The following is a 19,643-nucleotide window of genomic DNA, read 5'->3' as shown; positions in this document are numbered from 1 at the left end:
GGGAACTGTGTCCAGCACTGTTCTAGGCTCTTTCTCTAGAAGGTAGTTGCTATCTCCAATTTACAGACGATAAAACTGAAGCCCCAAGAGTTTGACTTACTCACAAAGCAAAAGTGGAAGTAGGACTCAAGAATTTGATTCCAGAGTCAACGTGTGTATGCCATATTAAAATTCCTGTGTGATGGACTCTCTTACAGCTAAGCTACAGTTTCTATGGGGACACACCTGTGCCTTTTTTGCCTTTGATTCCCTAGCACAGGCTCAGCACCTGGTGCCTTGGAAGGCACTCAGTACATATTTGCTTAGTGAATTATTAAATGGCCTGGTGATTTGCTGGTGCCGTGGAAGTGGAAGTTGCACAGACGTGTTTCTGGACTTCTTGGTCAGCAGTGAGGTGCTGGAGGCCCAGACTCTTTTCAGAAACTCATTCCAGGCCATCTCCATAGTGCATGCACGAGTGTTCCAGCTCTGCCATTTCATCCATCTCTGTGATGGCTTCCCCTGGACCTCCGCCTTGTAGAGGCCATCTATTTTCTACATCCTTGAGTGCTCAGTGGTGACCAAGGCAAGAGGATAAGAGTCAGGGTGAGGAAAATTGCATCAGGGGGATGGAAGAGAAAATGAAATGGAGTAAAAGGTCACCACTACACCTTAAGGAGTCCTCAAGAGCACTTCATAATCATCATATAATCTGCAAATGCACATCTGGAGGTAATTATATCCAGCTAGGACAAATTATTTCTACTTTTATCTTAGCAATTGACCTAGTATATGAAGTGGAAGCAATTCACTGTTCTCTGCCTCTGTTTCCCCACTTAAACAAGAGGGAAGAGATCATTTTCACGGAGTGTTGGAAAAGTACTTTTTCATCATTAGAGAAAGTCTGTAAAAAATTAGTTACTGAATCTGGCTCTGGCATGAGGACATGGGCTAAAACTGAGTTTTTGATCTGTTGCAACTGGTATGTTGTTGGGGACGCTGCCATTTCTTGAAGTTTCTCTCATCTTTCCAGCAGAAAGAGTTGGGCTTCTTATAAGAAGCTGATGTATATTTATTAACAGATAATATGAGTTATGTATCTAATAATTGTTTCCTCTTCCCTTTGGCTGCTTACAAAGGGCAGAGCCAAACAGGCCAGCACTTGGAAGAATGTGGGATTTCACAGAATGCCTTTTATGTCCTAACCACAGCCCTGCTACTCATTTTTCTATCCTATCTTTTCCCCCCATTACTTTTATTTAACTGATGGTATCTTGCTGAATTTTGTGCATCTTGGTAAGCCATCCTCAAGCCTTCCCAGGACAACACAAATAAGTAAATAAATAGTTATTGACTCAAATGTTTTTAATCATAGACTTGATTCCTGGCTTTGCTTTAGGGAAGCGCTTTGTTACTGGCACACAAGTAACTCAAAGTATCAATGTTCCATCACTTTCTAGAATGAACTAATACAGCAGAAATCAATTTATGACAAAAAGCTATAGTATATTAAACTCCAGAGTTCCCAGCTGGAAGAAATTGTAATTTTAGAGTTGGTTGATCAAGAAATAGATGTTGACAATTGACTCAATTTTGGTAATGTTTTAAATGAGTCTGTATTTTATTAATACATATACAAATGATAAATTTATAATTTTTTTATTGTATTAGTCACAACCAATCTACACACATTTGAAAATGGTTGCATATACATATGGTGAAAATATCATTTTCACTGGGTCTCAAATTATGTTGGTGAGCTTATAAACTAGAAGATCCATTGCAAGAAGGCCATAGATTCCCTAGAGGTGAAGCTTTGCAGGCTGGAAATCTTGGCATTCTTCCTTTACTCATTTGATAAGGCATATTGAGTTAGGTGCTAGTGTCCCTAGGCATGCTTTTGTATTACAGTGCTTCACTTTCATGAAAATTGGAAAACAATTGGCTCAAACTCAACCTTTAGTAACAAAATTTCCCTTCTGACTTTTTAGACATGTGTCAAAATTACTTCATTAAATTTCAACAGTGTTTAAGCATGCGTTTGTACTGTGATTTTCACTTATTAAGCGCTCTGATGTAATATCTTGTTTTCAATTATATGTAATTTATCAATTATATATTCCTATTAAAGAACAGATTCAAGAAGAGAGGGATCTGATTTTGTGAAAAAGAAATTGTAGGGAAGAAAATCACTGGACTGAGGTCATGCTGCAAGTTAGAGGCCAACCCTAGACAGGAACTTTGTTTTCTAATTTTCTAAAGAGATGGGGTCTTGCTACTTTGCCCAGGTTGGCCTCAAACTCCTGGGCTCCAGCGATCCTCCTGCTTCAGCCTGCCCAATATCTGGACTACAGGCACAAGCCACCACACCCAGCTAGAGCTTTTTCTTTCTTTTCTTCTTTTCTTTCCTTTTCCCTCCTTCCTTTCCCTCCCTCCCTCCCCTTCCTTTCTTCCCTCCCTCCCTCCTTCCTTCCTCTCTCTATCCTTCCTTCCTCCCCTCTCTCCCTCCCTCCTTCCTTTCTTTCTCTCCTTCCTTCCTTCCTTCCTTCCTTCCTTCCTTCCTTCCTTCCTTCCTTCCTTCCTTCCTTCCTTCCTTCCTTCCTTCCTTCCTTCCTTCCTTCCTTCCTTCCTTCCTTCCTTCCTTCCTTCCTTCCTTCCTTCCTTCCTTCCTTCCTTCCTTCCAGGTCTCTCTCTACCCTGCTTAAGCCATCCCCCGCCTCAGCCTCTCCCACCCACTCAGAGTATCTGGTACTACAGGTGCACGCCACCACGTTCAGCTAATTTTTGTATCTTTGTAGAGATGGGGTTTCACCATGTTGCCCAGGCTGGTCTCATACTCCTGGGCTCAAGTGATCCTTCCGCCTTGGCCTCCCAAAGTGCTGGGACTACAGGTGTTTACCACCACGCTAGCAGAATTTTATTTCTTAAAATGATTTTTGCTGTTTTTTCGTTATCTTATATTGCCTAAGGGCTTTCTTTCTTTTTTTTTTTTTAATATTTTTAAGTAAACAGGGTCTCAAGCCTTCAGCCACCCCTTCATCTCTTACATTTCCCTCCAGTGAAATCGTAGTACTATGCACAGGCCTGGGTCTCCTTGTCTTTCAACAACTTTGGCTTCCACTGGGGTCTTGAAATCCCTCCGCCATCAATATACAATAAGAAATCCAGATTATCTACTCCAGCTGGCAGCTTTTCTGCTACACAGATTAGCTTTTTCATGAACAAAAACTGGCACATCTGATCTATTGGAATTTTATGGCTGCTTAATGGAATTTATTGAAGGCAGCTCAGCAAAGTAGTGTTTCTATGTCTAGTCATGCCTCAGGAAGTGTCTGTACTTAAACCCCAATATGAAAAAGCATTCAAATCCCAGCACTTTGGGAGGCTGAGGCAGGAGGATCGTGGGGGTCGGGAGTTCGAGACCAGCCTGACCAACATGGAGAAACCCCGTCTCTATTAAAAATACAAAAAGCCGGATGTGGTGGTGCATGCCTGTAATTCCAGCTACTTGGGAGGCTGAGGCAGGAGAAGCACTTGAACCCGGGAGGCAGAAGTTGCAGTGAGCCGAGATCGCGCCATTGCACTCCAGTCTGGGCAACAAAAGTGAAACTCCATCTCAAAAATAAATAAATACATACATACATAAAATAAAAAAATAAAAAATAAATAAAAGGCCCCCTTGCTTGAACAACGTCCCCTGTAGATACTTTCTGGGCACAAGGGACGCCGTAAGGGCTCCACTTTGCTTATCTCCGCGCGAATCTTTTACTCATCCTGACACGGGCTAGTTCTAATTGATAATCCGTCTTGCTTCCTGGGAATCCCCGAGGAATTTTTAAGAGAAAAATGCAACTTGTTTTGTGATCGGAAAAACAAGTTTGGCTAAGGGTAAACAAATAATAATGAAAGAAAAGCTCATGAGAAAAATAAAAATGAAACAAAAGCACTCTTTCTTTCCTTTAGGGCAGTGCAGGGGCGGAAGGACAGTGGGAGAGGGTGGGAAACGCAGAGGAGGCGGCTGAGTTTATTTTTAACATCAAGTTAAAGACATACTCTGTGTTCTTTCCTTTTAAAAATAGGCTTTTAACGTCTTGAAGCATTTTGACTATTCTGCCTGTGAGGTAAAACCCCTTTTGTGGCTGGCAACTCCCACTGGGTCTTTTCCCATCATTAAAGGCTTACTGGCCAAGTAGTTAGAGCGTTGGAAAAACCCCAGCACTTTTCTTCAAAGGTTCCTCATTAGCATATGCACACAGCTTCTGTGCGCAGAGAGGCTTAGAAACCCTGGCTGCTTACCTGGAGCTTGAGCTTCCTTGCATTTTTCAGAACTGATGGTTAGGGGAAAATCCTCTTTTTAAAATAGTTTGGATTCATGAAATAGTGGAGACAGTCTTTTTTCAGTCCACTGCAAAATTTATTAGTTGAGTTTATGAATGACGCAACATACCGACACCTATAAAATTTGATATGGGTGAACAGATATGGTAATAGCTAATCTCTAACACTTTTTGAAGGCTTCCTATGGGCCAGATACTGTCTATATGCATTTAATGCTCTGAACAGTGCTCTCAGTGTACATAATATTATCATCCCATTTTACAGATGAAGAAACTTGAACTCAAGGCTATTAAATAACAAACTCAGTGAGTGAGTTTGGGGGAAGAGATTCAAACTCAGGCAAGACAGTCAGTTCAGGTCCACTGCTAGCCCATACCGTAAGTACGTAATTAGAAAAGAAGTCCCTACTTTAAGATATTTTTGCTTCCATCTTTTGGAAAGTTATCCAAAATACCAATTTTGTTAGAAGAAGACATTTTGCTGCCACTTACAAGACTGTTGTCACAATAAATATATAGATCTGCAATGTGTTGATGAGGTGAAGCATGCCCCCTTAGATGTGACAACCTTGCGCAGTGCACAGCCTGCACAAAGGTCCATGACAGCTGTTCAGTACACGTACACATGCAAACACACATGTACGCTTCCACAGAAGAAAAAAAAGGCTGTTTTAGTTTAGTCTTTTGGTCTTTTAGAGGTAACCAGTCTGATCTGACTTCAGGAACAGCTCTTCTATGTGGCTCAGTCTAGAATGAGTATAGATCATATAAAAGGGTCTGAAACTGGTTGTATTTGTACATAGTTCAAAAATATCCTACTCTTACTTCCTCTTTGCTTCTCCTCTGGGGAATAAACACTCAATAAACATTTTATGCGGGAAGTTCCGTGTACATAGGTGTGTTAAATGATGAGGATAAAATAAATAGAATAGTTCACAAAACTGGGGAGATTAAACTTTTATTATAGAAAATTTCAAACATATACTGAAGTAGAACAAAAAGTATAATGAACCCCACTTTCGTCCATGAACCTAACATCCAGCTGTAAAAATCATCGACTGATGGCCATTCCTGCTTCGTCTGGATTTCCACTCACTCTCCTCCATATTGAAGCAATTCCTAGACACATCATTTTAGCCAAAAATATTTCAGTACATTTCTCTTCAAGATATGAAATCTTTTCAAAATATAACCACAATACCATTATTACATCTAAACAGAAATAATAAGTCTTTAATATCATCATATAGCCAGTGTTCAAAATTTTAATTGTCTCCCAAATGTCCCAAATTTTCTTTTTTCATTTGTCTGGTTTTACCTTGTGTTTTTTGAAATGGGAACCAACTAAGTTCAAACATCCCATTGGTTGTTATGTTTCTTAAGTCTCTTTTAATGTACAAGTTCTCTCTTCATCTTCCTTCATCTCTCTCTCTCTCTTTTTTCTTTTTTTCCAGAGTCTGCATTTTGCTGATGGCATCCAAGTAATGTTTAACATGGTTCTCTGCTGCAGAATCCTTTCTGTATCTGTATATTCTTTTAAGGTGCTTGGGTGAATTTGATCCATAGCCAGGCTTGGAAAATACTGGAGAAGTTGTGTTTCTGCTTCTGGATTTCTTAATGTCTTTTATCTTTTTTTTTAATTTCATTTTTCTATTTCTTTTCTTTCTTTTTTTTTTTTTTGAGATGGAGTCTCGCTCTGTCGCCCAGGCTGGAGTGCAGTGGTGTGATCTTGGCTCACTGCAAGCTCCGCCTCCCAGGTTCATGCCATTTTTCTATTTCTTAAATCCTCTATAGGAAGTATGGATTTCTTAATGTCTGGGTTGAAAAAACAAAACTCAGAGGAACCTGAGTACAATCATAAAAGTACATGTCCACCACCTGTTGACAGACGATGAATGTTGGCTTGAATATTGAGGGCATCTAGAATCCCTGGGGCAACTAAGGGGGCTTCAGGGGAACAACTTTTCAGCCAGGCTTGAGATGGGCAACAGATCTGAATTAGCAGTGCTGGAAAAAAAGAGGACCTTCCAGCTGGGGGATTTGGTCTCACTTGAGGCCCTGTGGGAACTAGTAACCAGCAGCTGAATTGTTAATTAGCAGGCAAAGCCTGGCCTGGAATAAGCTGGTGCTTGACTTAAGTGGAGTGTAAATAGCTGGGAAAACGATTGTTCTAAGGATACTTGACTGGAGGCATTTCCAGCACATGCTTGTGGCAGAAGGAGTGATGTGTTCTGTCCTAGGCACCTCTGCTGCTTCTGTCATCGACCTAGGTGATATGCTTTGGCTGTGTCCCCACCCAAATCCCATGTGTCATGGAAGGGACTCGGTGGGAGGTAATTGATTCATGGGGGCAGGCCTTTCCTGTGCTATTCTCATGATAGTGAATAAGTCCCATGAGATCTGACGGTTTTATAAAGGAGAGATCCCCCACACATGCTCTTTTGCCTTCTGCCATGTAACATGTGACTTTGCTCCTCCTTTGCCTTCTGCCATGATTGTGAGGCCTCCCCAGCCATGTGGAACTGTGAGTCCATTAAACCTCTTTCCTTATAAATTACCCAGTCTCAGGTATGTCTTTATTAGCAGCGTGAGAGCAGACTAATACACTGGGCTTGCTTTCTTCTGTGCATCTTTTTTTTGTTTTGTTTTGTTTTTGGAGACAGAGTCTCACTCTGTAGCCCAGACTGGAGTGCAGTGGTGTGATCTTGGCTCACTGCAACCTCCGCCTCCTGGGTTCAAGCAATTCTCTGCCTCAGCCTCCCAAGTAGCTAAGATTACAGGTGCCAGCTACCATGCCTGGCTAAATTTTTGTATTTTAGCAGAGATGGGGTTTCACCATGTTGGCCAGGCTGGTCTGGAACTCCTGACCTCAAGTGATCCACCTGCCTTGGCCTCCCAAAGTGTTGGGATTACAGGCATGAGCCACCGCGCCAGGCCTCTTCTGTGTATCTCGAAGGCTTGAGAAGATTTTTTTTTCTTTTTTAAATAAATAACAGAGCATTACATTTCCTTGGTGAGGGGTTTGGGGCTTTCTTTCCCCATGTCCACATTGATCTGTCAACACCTGCCCCAGGCCCCTGCTGTTCTCCTTGCCCCATACCTGCTGCCAAAAGAGGTGCTTGCTGTCAGAAAGCCAGGGGTCAAAGTGTCTCTACCACTGGCTAGCTGGGCAACCTTGGGTAGGTCCCTCAGTTCTCTGAGCCCTGTAATCTTTATGTAAAATAAAGATTGTATCACCTGCTCCACCTACCATAAGAGGCTGTCGTGAGAATCAGCCTCTTATGGTAGGTGGAGCAGGTGATCCAAAAGAGTTAACGTAGGTGAAAGTCCTGTCCTTCATTAAACCACAAAGCATCATCCAATTGCTCTTGTTGCCTGCTGCCTCCCCTCTACTTGTAGTCATTCATTCCTGGCTGAGAGTGCAGAAGTTGAACAAGGCCCCATTACTTTTTAGTTGTATCATTTGGGGCGAGTCATGCTGTGAATTTCTGTTTCCTCATACATAAAATGGGAATAACTTTACCTAGCATTTATTTACATCCTTCTTTATTTATTTACACTGCACCTTGACCCAATGATGTTATCAGCACGAAAGCCGAGATAAACACACATAAAGCACCTAACCTAGACTTGGCACCCAGTCGGTACTCAGTAAAAGGGAATTCTTTCCTTCCCTGTTTGTGGAAATTGGACTATGGTATAACCCAGCTGAGATGCCTTCCTTTATAAAGAAAGAACTCCTCCTCTAATTGCTGAGGATAGTACTGTCTGCTACTCCTTCACCCTCAACTTTTTATCTCAGTGCTTTGCTCAAGGCCCAAACATGCTTTAAATTCTCTTGAAGTCTGTAGACTAGGGAGTTATATAATGGAGTCTTCTTTTATTACTTGGGGATAAAGATTCCTCAACAGCATGTGTGAAAAAAACTCAAATGTTTGGTTGACTACAAAATTAACTTGAGTCAACAGTGTGATGAACAAGCAAGAAATATATTTTAGGAAGTATGAAGGGAATGGTCCAGTGAGAGGATAGCCTTAGACTCATTCTCCTCATGTTGGTCAGACTACGCTTGGACTAAAGGACTCGGTTCCAGATGCTGATGCCTGGGGACGGATCTTCAGAAAGGAGTGCTAGCAAAGAGCTTGGGATGCAGGGTGTTTGAGTAACTTTCAGAAAAACTGAGGCTCCTTAAACTGCAAAAGATGTATTTCAGGAGAGATATGTATTGTCTCTTGTTTCTTGAACGGACTGAACAAAACACCACACTTTGGATTTACTTAAGAGTAACAATTTCTAAGGAGTATGTAGAAGTACACATTTGAGGTTATGTGACTCCCAGGGGAAGAATTAGGGACAGTAGGTAGAAGTTATGGAGAAGTAGTTTTAGTGGTATTTCTGTTTCTATTCCTCTTTACAACTCTGGGTTTTCGGAAGAATTAGCTATTAAAACTATTTAAAACTTGGCTTTCTTACAGCCAGTTTCAGCATGATGTTACATACAAAAGATATTCAAAGCAATATTGAAATTGTGAATTAGAAAGGGACATAACCACAAATATACCAGAAATTAAAACAGGTAACAAGAGACAATCAGGTATGACTTTATGTCAATTAATTCGGAAGACATACAAAATGGTTAACTTCCAGAAAACAATAATCAACATAAACTTAAGAAGAAATAGCCTAAATTATATGATCTTGAAAGATATGACATCAATGATTATAGCTACCTATATTATGAAATAACATACAAATAATTTTTTCTTAAGACAGAGTCTCGGCCCACTGCAATTTCTGCCTCCTGGGTTCAAGCAATTCTCTTGGTTCAGCCTCCCAAGTAGCTGGTATTACAGGCACCCACCACCATGCCTGGTTAATTTTTGTATTTTTAGTAGAGACAGGGTTTTGCCATGTCGGCCAGGCTGGTCTCAAACTCCTGACCTCAAGTGACCCTCCAGCCTCAGCCTCCCAAAGTGCTGGGATTACAGGCATAAGCCACCACACCTGGCCACAAATAATTTTTTACAGGTGAGTTTTACCAGATTTTCAAGGAATGTATAATCCCAATCTTATATAAACTATTCCAGAGACTATAACAAGATTACAAAAAGAAGGAGTACTCCAAAGCTCATTTTATTAGACTGACGTATGCTTGATTGACTCCAAAATAAGACATGGACAGTAAAGAAAATTGTAGGCCAGGCGTGGTGGCTCACACCTGTAATTCCAGCACTTTGGGAGGCTGAGGTGGGTGGATCACCTGAGGTCGGGAGTTTGAGACCAGCCTGACCAACATGGAGAAACCCCGTCTCTACTAAAAATACAAACTTAGCTGGGCGTGGTGGCACATGCCTGTAATCCCAGCTACTTGGGAGGCTTAGAAACAGGAGAATTGCTTGAACCCAGGAGGTGGAGGTTGCGGTGAGCCAATATTGCACTGTTGCACTCCAGCCTGGACAACAAGAGTGAAACTCCGTCTCAAAAATAAATACATAAATAAATGAAAATTGTAAGCCAACCTCACTTCTAAATATAAAGTTATAAATTCTAATAATATTTAGCAAAATTGGTAACTCTAAAAACAAAAGCACACCATATTTTGTATAAAACAAAACTATATTTTGTTTAAAAACAAAAATATGCTATACTATATACTATATAATAATACAGTATAACCAGGTTGAGTTCCCAGGAAAGCAAGGATGGTTTAGTGTTAGAAAAATCTATTAATATAATTTACCACATTAACAAATTGCAAGAGAAAAAGCACATGATTACTTCAATAGAGGCAGAAAAATTATTTATTAAAATTTAACACTTTCATATTAAAAAAAAATTAAGAAATACAAATAGAAGCAGATTTTCTTTACAGAGTAAAATATGTCTATCAGAAACTTGTAGCAAACATCATATTTAGTGGTAAATCTTTAGAATTATTTCCTTTAATATGAGGGACAAGACAAGATGCCTACAATTACTATTTGTAGCCAATCATTATTTGGGGGTTCTAGTTGAACAGTAAGGCAGTAAAAGGAAGACATACTAATTGTAAAAACAAAACAAAACAATCGCTATTTACAGAAATTGCCCTCATAGAGTCTAAGAGAAAATACAGGCAAGCAATTGGAACTAACATAAAAAATCAACAAGTTACTAAGCACAACATTAGTATAAAGATAATTTACACTCTATCAACATCAATAAATAATTTTTAAAATATTAAATATCATAAAAAGTTAGTTCTTCCTTAATTAATTAATGAATTCAAAACAATACCAACTCAAAATCCCAACTAGTTTTTTTTTTTTTTTTGATACTTGACAAGATGATTTAAAAAGCCATGTGGAAGAGCAAAGGACCAAGAAGTTTGTAGAAGACCAAGATAGGAAGGCTCACTTTAACCTATCAAATATGTCAGTCAGGGTTCAATCAAGGAACTAGAGCCACAAAGAGTGTTATGACATGGGATTTATTCTAGAAAGCAGACTTTATGCAATTGTGGGAGGAGCTGGGGAGATGAAGATCTGGAAGGAGAAGCTGGGAGCTCAGAGAAGAGTCTAAACCATCTTTTGAAAGCACTGGCATAAGTGGACAACATAGAGTTTACAGAAAAAAATCTAAGAAGCCAAGTACACATCCAGCTACTGAATTTGTCCTGCCAAGGGAACTCATGGAGATGTCTGTGTGAAGCTGTTGCCTTTGTGAAGCCACCTTGTCCGTGGCTCTTAGCCAAGTATCTGGTAGGTCTTGGGCTGCAGGACCAGAATTTGGGAAGAACAGCAGGATGCAAAGCAGAGGAGAACAAGGGCAAGTTGGAATCTGTTAGGTACTTCTGTGTCTGTCACCCCATCTAACTTTGAAGAGCTTCACAGAGTAAAGGACTGCCCTTCACTTCCACATCCCAAAGTCTCACACAAAAGGGAATTCCTAGCTCAACCAAAGTGGTAATGAAATAACCTAGCATGTCAAGATGAATGTTAAAGCTATTGTAATCAAGACAGTGGAAGCCTGGGCAACACAGGGAGACCCTGTCTCTACAAAAAAAAAAAAAAATTAGCAGGTGCGGTGGCATGCACTGGTGGTCCCATCTACTCGGGAAGCAGAGGCAGGAGGATCACTTCAGGTCAGGAGTTCCAGACCACCCTGGGCAACATAGTGAGATCCCATCTCTACAAAAAATAAAAAAATTAGCTGGACATGGTGAAGTGCACCTGTAGTCCCAGATACACAGGAGGCTGAGGCAGAAGGATTGCCTGAGGCCAAGAGTCTAAGGTTGCAGTGAGCTATGATCAAGCCACTGCAGTCCAGTCTGGGCAATAGAATGAGACCCTGTCTCAAAACAAACAAACAAACAAAAAAAAAAAAAAAAAGAAAGAAAGAAAAAAAAAGAAAAAAAGAAATGTTTGCTGTAGGCAAAAAAAACCAAAAGACAAAAACCCCCCAAAATAGAGTAATAGAATAGAAAGCCTAAAACCAGACCCATTCATATATAGAAATAACATGACAAAAATGACATTACAAATTCATTAACGATATCACAATATTTGGTTTCTCATATGGAGAAGTGATTGAAAAAACTCCTTACCTCACACTAGTCACAAAATTAAATTCAACATGGATTAAATCATAAAATCCTAAATGTGAAGAACAAACTTTAAAAACTTTCACAAATAAAATATAGGAGAATATTTGTATGACCACACCAAAGAGAAGGATTGATTAACAAGAGAAAAAATAGTACAAAGAACGATATATTGACTAGATTCCAATTTAAAACTTCTTAACAAAAAATGTCATAAAAACAAAAAAGACAAGCCACAGACTAAAAGAAGATATTTCCAACATATAACCACAAATGAATGATTACGTTCAGAATAGTTAAAGGATACCTACAAGTCAAAATGATAAGTCCTAGAGTAAGGAAAGGAATAGAAAATTCACAGGAGACAAGACTTGAATGGCCAATTCAAAATTTTAAAACAAGGCTCACACTTATTGAGCACTCACCGTGTATTATTCTAAAGGCTTTACTGAGTATTAACTATATATATATATTATTCCAAACGCTTTGCATATGTTAACACACATATTCCTGGCAATGAGTGTGTGAGGTAGGTATTACGACCTCTTTTTTCTTCCAGAGAGGGAAAGTAGGGCTGAAATCATACAACTAGTAAACAGTAAAGCCAGCATTTGAATACTAGTGATTTGGCTCTAAAATCTGAGTTCTTAACTACCTTCTATTTTATCAACTTGTTAAATTTAAACATTTGACAATACTCACTGTTGTTAAGGATGTGGCAGAATGGGAACAAGTGAACCCCGTTTGTTGGGGTGTAAATTGATATAACCACTTAGTTGGAGAGAAATTTGCCTTTACAAATTGAGGCTGTTAGGTCCATAGCCTAAAGTCATACCCATATAAACAAGGAAAATGTACAAGAATGTTTATTGCTTCACTGTTTGTAATGGTACAAAAATACAGTGTAAAATATTTATACTATGAAGTATTAATATGAAATAATCTAAGTAAAACCCTATAACATAACGTTGATTTAAAGAAGCAAGTTGGAAATGGATATATACAGAGTGCGATGTCACTCATATAAAATGTAAAAGTATGCAAAACATGACATGGTTCATATACGTTGTAAATTTATAAAACATGAAAAAATAAATTTAAAATTCGGGAAAATGGTTGCCATTATGAAGGGGAATGAAAGAATGAGATGAGGGATTTTGCAAGAAGGATCAATTGTATCTGTAATACCATATTTCTTTGAAAAATGAGTAAATAGGGCAAGATATTAAGACACAGCACAACTAGGTGGTGAATATATTCTATTCTTCTTTGTATATTTAACTTTAATGGCCTGACCCACATTTTTTATCTCACTTGTCATTCTTCCCCTCTTTCATATCACTGCCTCATGGGGCCTCCTACCTTTCATTGAACAGGCTGTGCTTCCTCACACCACACTTTCCCTCACTTGGGAATGTCTTCTGTTTAGAAAAACCCTGTTCACCTTTCACGGCTTAGAATACTTCATTTAGAAAAGCACCTGAAAGTACACCCATGTTCATAGCAGCATTGTTCACAATAGCTAAAGCGTTGAAGCAATCCAAGTGTCCATCAACTAATAAATGAATAAATGAAATGTGGTATATCCATACAATGGAATATTATTCAGCTGTAAAAAGGAAGGAAATTCTGACAAATGCTACAACATAGATGAAACTTGAAGACATTATGCTGAGTGAAATAAGCCAGTCACAAAAGTACAAATACTGTATGAGTCCAGTTATGTGAAGTACCTAGAGTAGTCAAATTCACAGAAGCAGAAACTAGAATGATAATTGCCAGGGGCTGGGAGAAGTAGGTGATACAGTTTGGCTGTGTCCCTACCCAAATCTCATCTTGAATTGTAGCTCCCATAATCCCCACATATTGTGGAAGGGACCCAGTGGGAGGTAACTGAATCACGGGGGTGAGTTTTTCCCATGCTGTTCTTATGATAGTGAATAAGCTTCATGAGATCTAATGGTTTTATAAAGGGCAATTCCCCTACACACACTCTCTTTCTTGCCACCGTGTAAGACATGCCTTTGCTCCTCCTTCGCCTTCCGCCATGATTGTGAGGCCTCCTCAGCCATGTGTAACTGCGAATCCATTAAACCTCTTTTTCTTTATAAATTAGCCAGTCTCAGGTATTTCTTCATAGCAGTATGAAAATGAACTAATATAGTAGGGAGTGGGGAGTTATTAATGAGGACAGAGTTTCAGTTTGTGGAGATGAAAAAGTTCTGGAGATGAACGATCGTGCCGGTTGTACAACATTGTGAACATACTTAATGCCACTCAACTGTACGCTAAAAAATTGGCTAAAATGATGAATTTTACATTACATATACATTTTACCATAGTAAAACAAGAAAGCAACAAAAGCAAGCTGAAGGCAACTTATAATATTATTAGAAGTCTCTCAAAGAGGAGGCAGAGGGAGACTGCCTCCCAGGTAGACGCCATCCAGCTTCAGCCCCTGTGGGCTTCTCTGTCTCCTCTCAACTTGTGGATGGAAGTTTTCTGTTTTTCCAGTGGTATCTTTGCTTCTTCCTGTAAGGCAAACTCAAATTGCCACTTCTCCACTTCTGCTCCCTACCCATCACCCCAGTGATGACAGTAAACCCTGGGGTGCTTTCTCTCCTGTATTAGTCTGTTCTTACACTGCTATAATAAATACCCAAGACTGGGTAATTTATAAAGGAAAAGAGATTTAATGGACTCACAGTTTCACATGGCTGGGGAAGCTTCACAATCATGGTGAAGTTGAAGGAGGAGCAAAGGCACGTCTTACATGGCAGCAGGCAAGAGAGCATGTGCAGGGGAACTGTCCTTTATAAAATCATCAGATCTCGTGAAACTTATTCACTATCACAAGACCAGCATGAGAAAAAACTGCTCCCGTGATTTAATTACCTCCCCCTGGGTCCCTCCCAAGACAGGTGGGGATAATGGGAACTACAATTCAAGATGAGATTTGGATGGGGACACAGCCAAACCATATCACCTCCCCTTCCAACTAGACCCAGCTCTCTGAGCCCCTTGCCTTTCAGAGTGTATTTCTACGTTCTCCATTGATTTCCCTCCCCTGCCCAGACTTTGAGTATCTGTTTTCAGAGTTGTAACCTCACCTCATGTTCTGATTGCTTCCTGGGCCTGGCAATTTGATTTTGGCTTCTTGACTCGATTGTGAGTTGTAAGCAGGATTCACCCAGTGACTCAGCTTTGTAGGAAGGGCCGAGCCCTTTGCTGACTGGAACTATGTGACTCCATTTTATGGTTTATCAAATGTGGACTTGCTTGTTATTATGAAATCACTTTAAAGCCTTTAGACTGATTTATTTAAATGCATATATATATATATATATGTATGTTTGTGTGTGTGTGTATATATATATGTATATATATATTCATTTGCTTGTGGATGCATAGAAAATGCCAGAAACTGATAACAGAGGTTTCTAGAGGGAGGGCAGTCTTTGGATCAGTGCTGGGGCTGAGTGAGAGCAGAAGAAAAATTCCCTGTGAACTTCCCACCTTTTCTTCACCTTCAATTGCTTATAATAAGCATATGTCATTTTTATAATAAAAGTGTATATTCACAGTGAAACACTGTGTTCTAACTGGTATAATAAGCTCTTCGTATTTGATCCTGAGAGTCCCTCTTTCAGAGGCACCATCAGTCAAATACGCTGCTAGGGCTAATGTCAGCTTCCAGGGGAAATCATCGCTGGGATGTGCAATTTCAGATCTAGCTGGAGAGAGGCAAGGGCGTGGCTGCAAACCCCTTTTCTGATCTGAACAGGATATTTGTAAGGTAGTCACCGTGTGGCTGTGGAGATGAGTGATGGGGCTGCCATTCTGGTCCCGCCACTGCTTCTTCCTCTAAAAGCAATTTAGAGGAGAGCCAAGAGGAACAGAGCCTACCCCTTTAATTAGCCTGCGGAGCCAGGCAAGGTAAATATTTGTGACTGAAACAGTGTGGATCCATGGAAGCTGGGATTTTAGCCTAGAAGCCTTGTGCTGCCAAGTTGCCATGAGACCAGAAAGCTGGAGCTATGTTTTGCCTCAGAAAGTGCTTCTGAGTTGAAGAGAAGTGGGAAGGAAATCAGCAGTAGAATTAAGGTCTGTGTGTTAGATGAGGATAATAAGAGTTTTTCTATACCTTAGGTTAAAGGCACACATTTTACCTGTTTTTATTTTGTCTTTATATTGATTTCTTATATTAAAAAAAATTCAGGCAGGGCGTGGTGTCTCATGCATATAATCCTAGTACTTTGGGAGGCTGAGGTGGGAGGGTCGCTTGAGCCCAGGAGTTTGAGACCAGCCTAGGCAACAAAACAAGACCCTGTCTCTATAAAAAATTAGCCAGGCATCGTAATGTGCACCTGTAGTCCCAGCTGCTTGGGAAGCTGAAGTGGGAGGATTGCTTGAGCCCAGGAGTTGGAGGCTGCGGGGAACTATGATGGTGCCCCTGCACTGCAGCCTGGGTGACAGAGCAAGACCCTGTCTCTAAAATAAAAATAAGAATTTTAAAAAGTAAGAAAAACAAAAAAATAAAAAATTTAGTGTCCTGAATGTTGACTTATTGAACTTCCTGCATCTACTACCTCCTTCTCTGGTTTCCAGGGATCCTGAATAAAAATCAGATCATTTCACTGCTCTGCTTATAACTTTTCAATGCCTTTTCATTTCTCTTAGGATAAAATCCTGACTCCTGTAGTGTGTGTGTAGGGTGACCGTATGACTGATACTCAAACTGGGATGGCTGTTAATACATATGTAAGGAAAACAGATGCAAGGAGGACTCTCCCAGGAAAACCGAGATGTATCCATGAGACCCTGCTAGATCTGGCTGCGGCCCCAACTGTCCCTGTCCTCATCTGCCCACTTTGCTCCAGGTATGACTCCCTTTCTTGTTGTTTAATGACATCACTCTGGAGTCTTCACTGTCCCCTCAGTCATGCTCCTGTCTGCCTTATTTATCTTTGGGGTCTCAGATGTTCACTCCTCAGAGAGGCTTTCCATGACCACCCATTCTAGAATGGTCCCCCCAGTTGCAGTGTATTTTATCTCTGAACATTTCTGTCATCACGCCTGATATAATCTGTGAAGATATTGTTTATGCATTTGTTTATGATCTGTATTAGCTACCAGGCTGAGGCCAGGGACTTGTTTGTCTTGGTCACTAGCCTGGCACATGGTAGGGACCCAGTAAATACATGGCAAATGAATGAATGATCAAGTGAAGATCTTTAAGTTGGACTGAATGACCCAGAGATGCCCACTGCCTTGATTCTCATCATGTGAATTAGGTCCATCTTCAGTAGAAGAGAATGAATACAAACAGAGAAAAGCAGAAGAAATAGAATGAGAGAGAGAGCAAGCTGGACAAATCCTGGTTACGGGCATTATGGGTATATACTTTATCCTTCATTTGTTCCTTAATGGGGTGAGCCATTTAAATAAATTATAAATAAACTCATCCTCCCCTTCCTTAACCTTAACTAGAATTGGGATTGGGGTTCCATATTTATAACCAATGACTTCTAGTAAAACACAATTAGCACCTTTCCTTTGGAATATATATTCCTCTCCCCCACCCCCTTTTTTTCTCGTCCAGGCTGGAGTGCAATGGCACAATCTCGGCTCACTGTAACCTCTGCCTCCTGGGTTCAAGCGATTCTCCTGCCTCAGTCTCCCGAGTAGCTGGGATTACAGGCTCATGCCATCACGCCCCACTAATTTTTTTGTATTTTTAGTACAGACGAGGTTTAACCATGTTGGCCAGGCTGGTCACATATTCCCATTTTTAAAGGACAACATTGTGGCAGAATATATTAGTTGTGCCCCATTATCAATTTTATCTTCTTCCTTGGTAAATTAAGGGAGAATAGATTAGTTTCGTATTTCTGCTGTAACAAATTGTCATATAATTAGGGGATTAACACAATATACATTTATTATCTTACTTTTATAGAAGTCAGAAATCTAAAATGAGTTGAAAGGGCTGTTCCTTCTGGGGGCTCAAGAGAATAATCTGTTTCTTTGCCTTTTCCAGCTTTTAGAGGCTACATGATTTTCTTGACTTGGAGCGCCCTCCTCACATTACTATCTCTGCTTCTGTAATCACATCTCCTTATCTGAATCTGATCCTCCTTTATAAAGACTTTTGTGAATACATTATCCAGGATTCATGTTGATAATCCAGGATAACCTCTCCATCAAAAGATATTTGACTTAATCACATCTGCAAAGGTCCTTTTTCCATGAAAGATGACATATTTACAGGTTTCAGGGATTGGGACCTGGGCATCTTCAGCAGGTCATTATTCTGTTTATCACAAGGGGCATGGCCCTCCTCACCTGCTTCTTCTTCTCATGGCTGGGATGTGGCTATACCAGCTGGAGCTCAAGCAGCCATCTTGGACCATTGTTTAGAAGTCACGGGCTGAAGATAGGGGAGTAGCAAGGTTGAATGCTCTGAGATCCTAACAGTTTTGTGAGCTACTCTGCCAGTCCTAGACTATTGTTCTTCTGAGTTCTTTGAGGTTCTTTTGGGTTTTCTAAATCTGACTGATACAATTATATCCTTTACACTTTTTTTTAATGTTCTCCCCTTTCCACTTGGTTTTATGTCCCAACTATTTCTCCATGCTATTAAGTATTTAAGTGTTTTACAACAACTGTTTTGTTGTTGTTGTTTTTAAAGACAGAGTCTTGCTCTGTTGCCCAGGCTGAAGTTCAGTGGCAGAATGAAGTTCAAGGCTCCCTGTAGCCTTGAACTCCTGGGCTCAAGCAATCCTCCCACCTCAACCTCCCTAGTAGCTGGGACTGCAAGCACATGCCACCACATCTGGCTAATTTTTTTTTCTTCTTTTTAAATTGTGAAGACAAGGTCTCACTATTATGTTGCCTAGGCTGACTTCGAACTGCTGACCTTAAGCAATCCTCCCATCTCAGCATCCCAAAGTCCTGGGATTACAGGCATGAGTCGTCATGCCTGGCCCCACAAACTTGAGTTTTGATGACTGTACAATATTCCAAGTTTTATTTAATGATTCCTCAACTATTTAACAATTAGGATTATTATTTTTATTTTATTTTATTTTGAGATGGAGAATTGCTCTGCAACCCAGACTGGAGTGCAGTGGCATGATCTCGACTCACTGCAACCTCTGCCTCCCACTTCAAGTGATTCTCCTGCCTCAGCCTCCCAAGTAGCTGGGATTACAGGCATGTGCCACCACACCTGGCTAATTTTTGTATTTTTAGTAGAGACAGGATTTCACCTTGTTGGCCAGGTTGGTCTTGAACCCCTGACCTCAAGTGATCCACCCAACTTGGCCTTCCAAAGTGCTGGGATTACAGGTGTGAGCCACTGTGCCTGGCCAATGATTAGATTATTTTAAAAAATCATTTTGAATAAAAAGTTCCAGTGTTTTAATAGAAGGATTACAAGAGGAAATCAATGGTTTAATGTGCATCTCACATTATAGCATGTGCTTATATTAGACCAATACAAATTTAAGTCAGGGCCAGGTGCGGTGGCTTACAACTGTAATCCTAGCACTTTGTGAGGATCCTCCCTGAGGCAGGAGGATCGCTTGAGCCCAGGAGTTTGAGACCAGTTTGGGTAACATAGGGGAGACCCCCATCTCTACAAAAAATTTGTTTTAAATTAGCCGGGCTTGGTGGCATCCTTCTGTGGTTCCAGCTACTTGGGAGGCTGAGGCAGGATAATTGATTGAGCCTGGGGGTTTGAA

Source organism: Gorilla gorilla, chromosome 10, assembly GCF_029281585.2.
Source record: "Gorilla gorilla gorilla isolate KB3781 chromosome 10, NHGRI_mGorGor1-v2.1_pri, whole genome shotgun sequence".
Taxonomy (NCBI): Eukaryota; Metazoa; Chordata; class Mammalia; order Primates; family Hominidae; genus Gorilla; species Gorilla gorilla.
Note: the sequence above shows the minus strand (reverse complement) of the source record.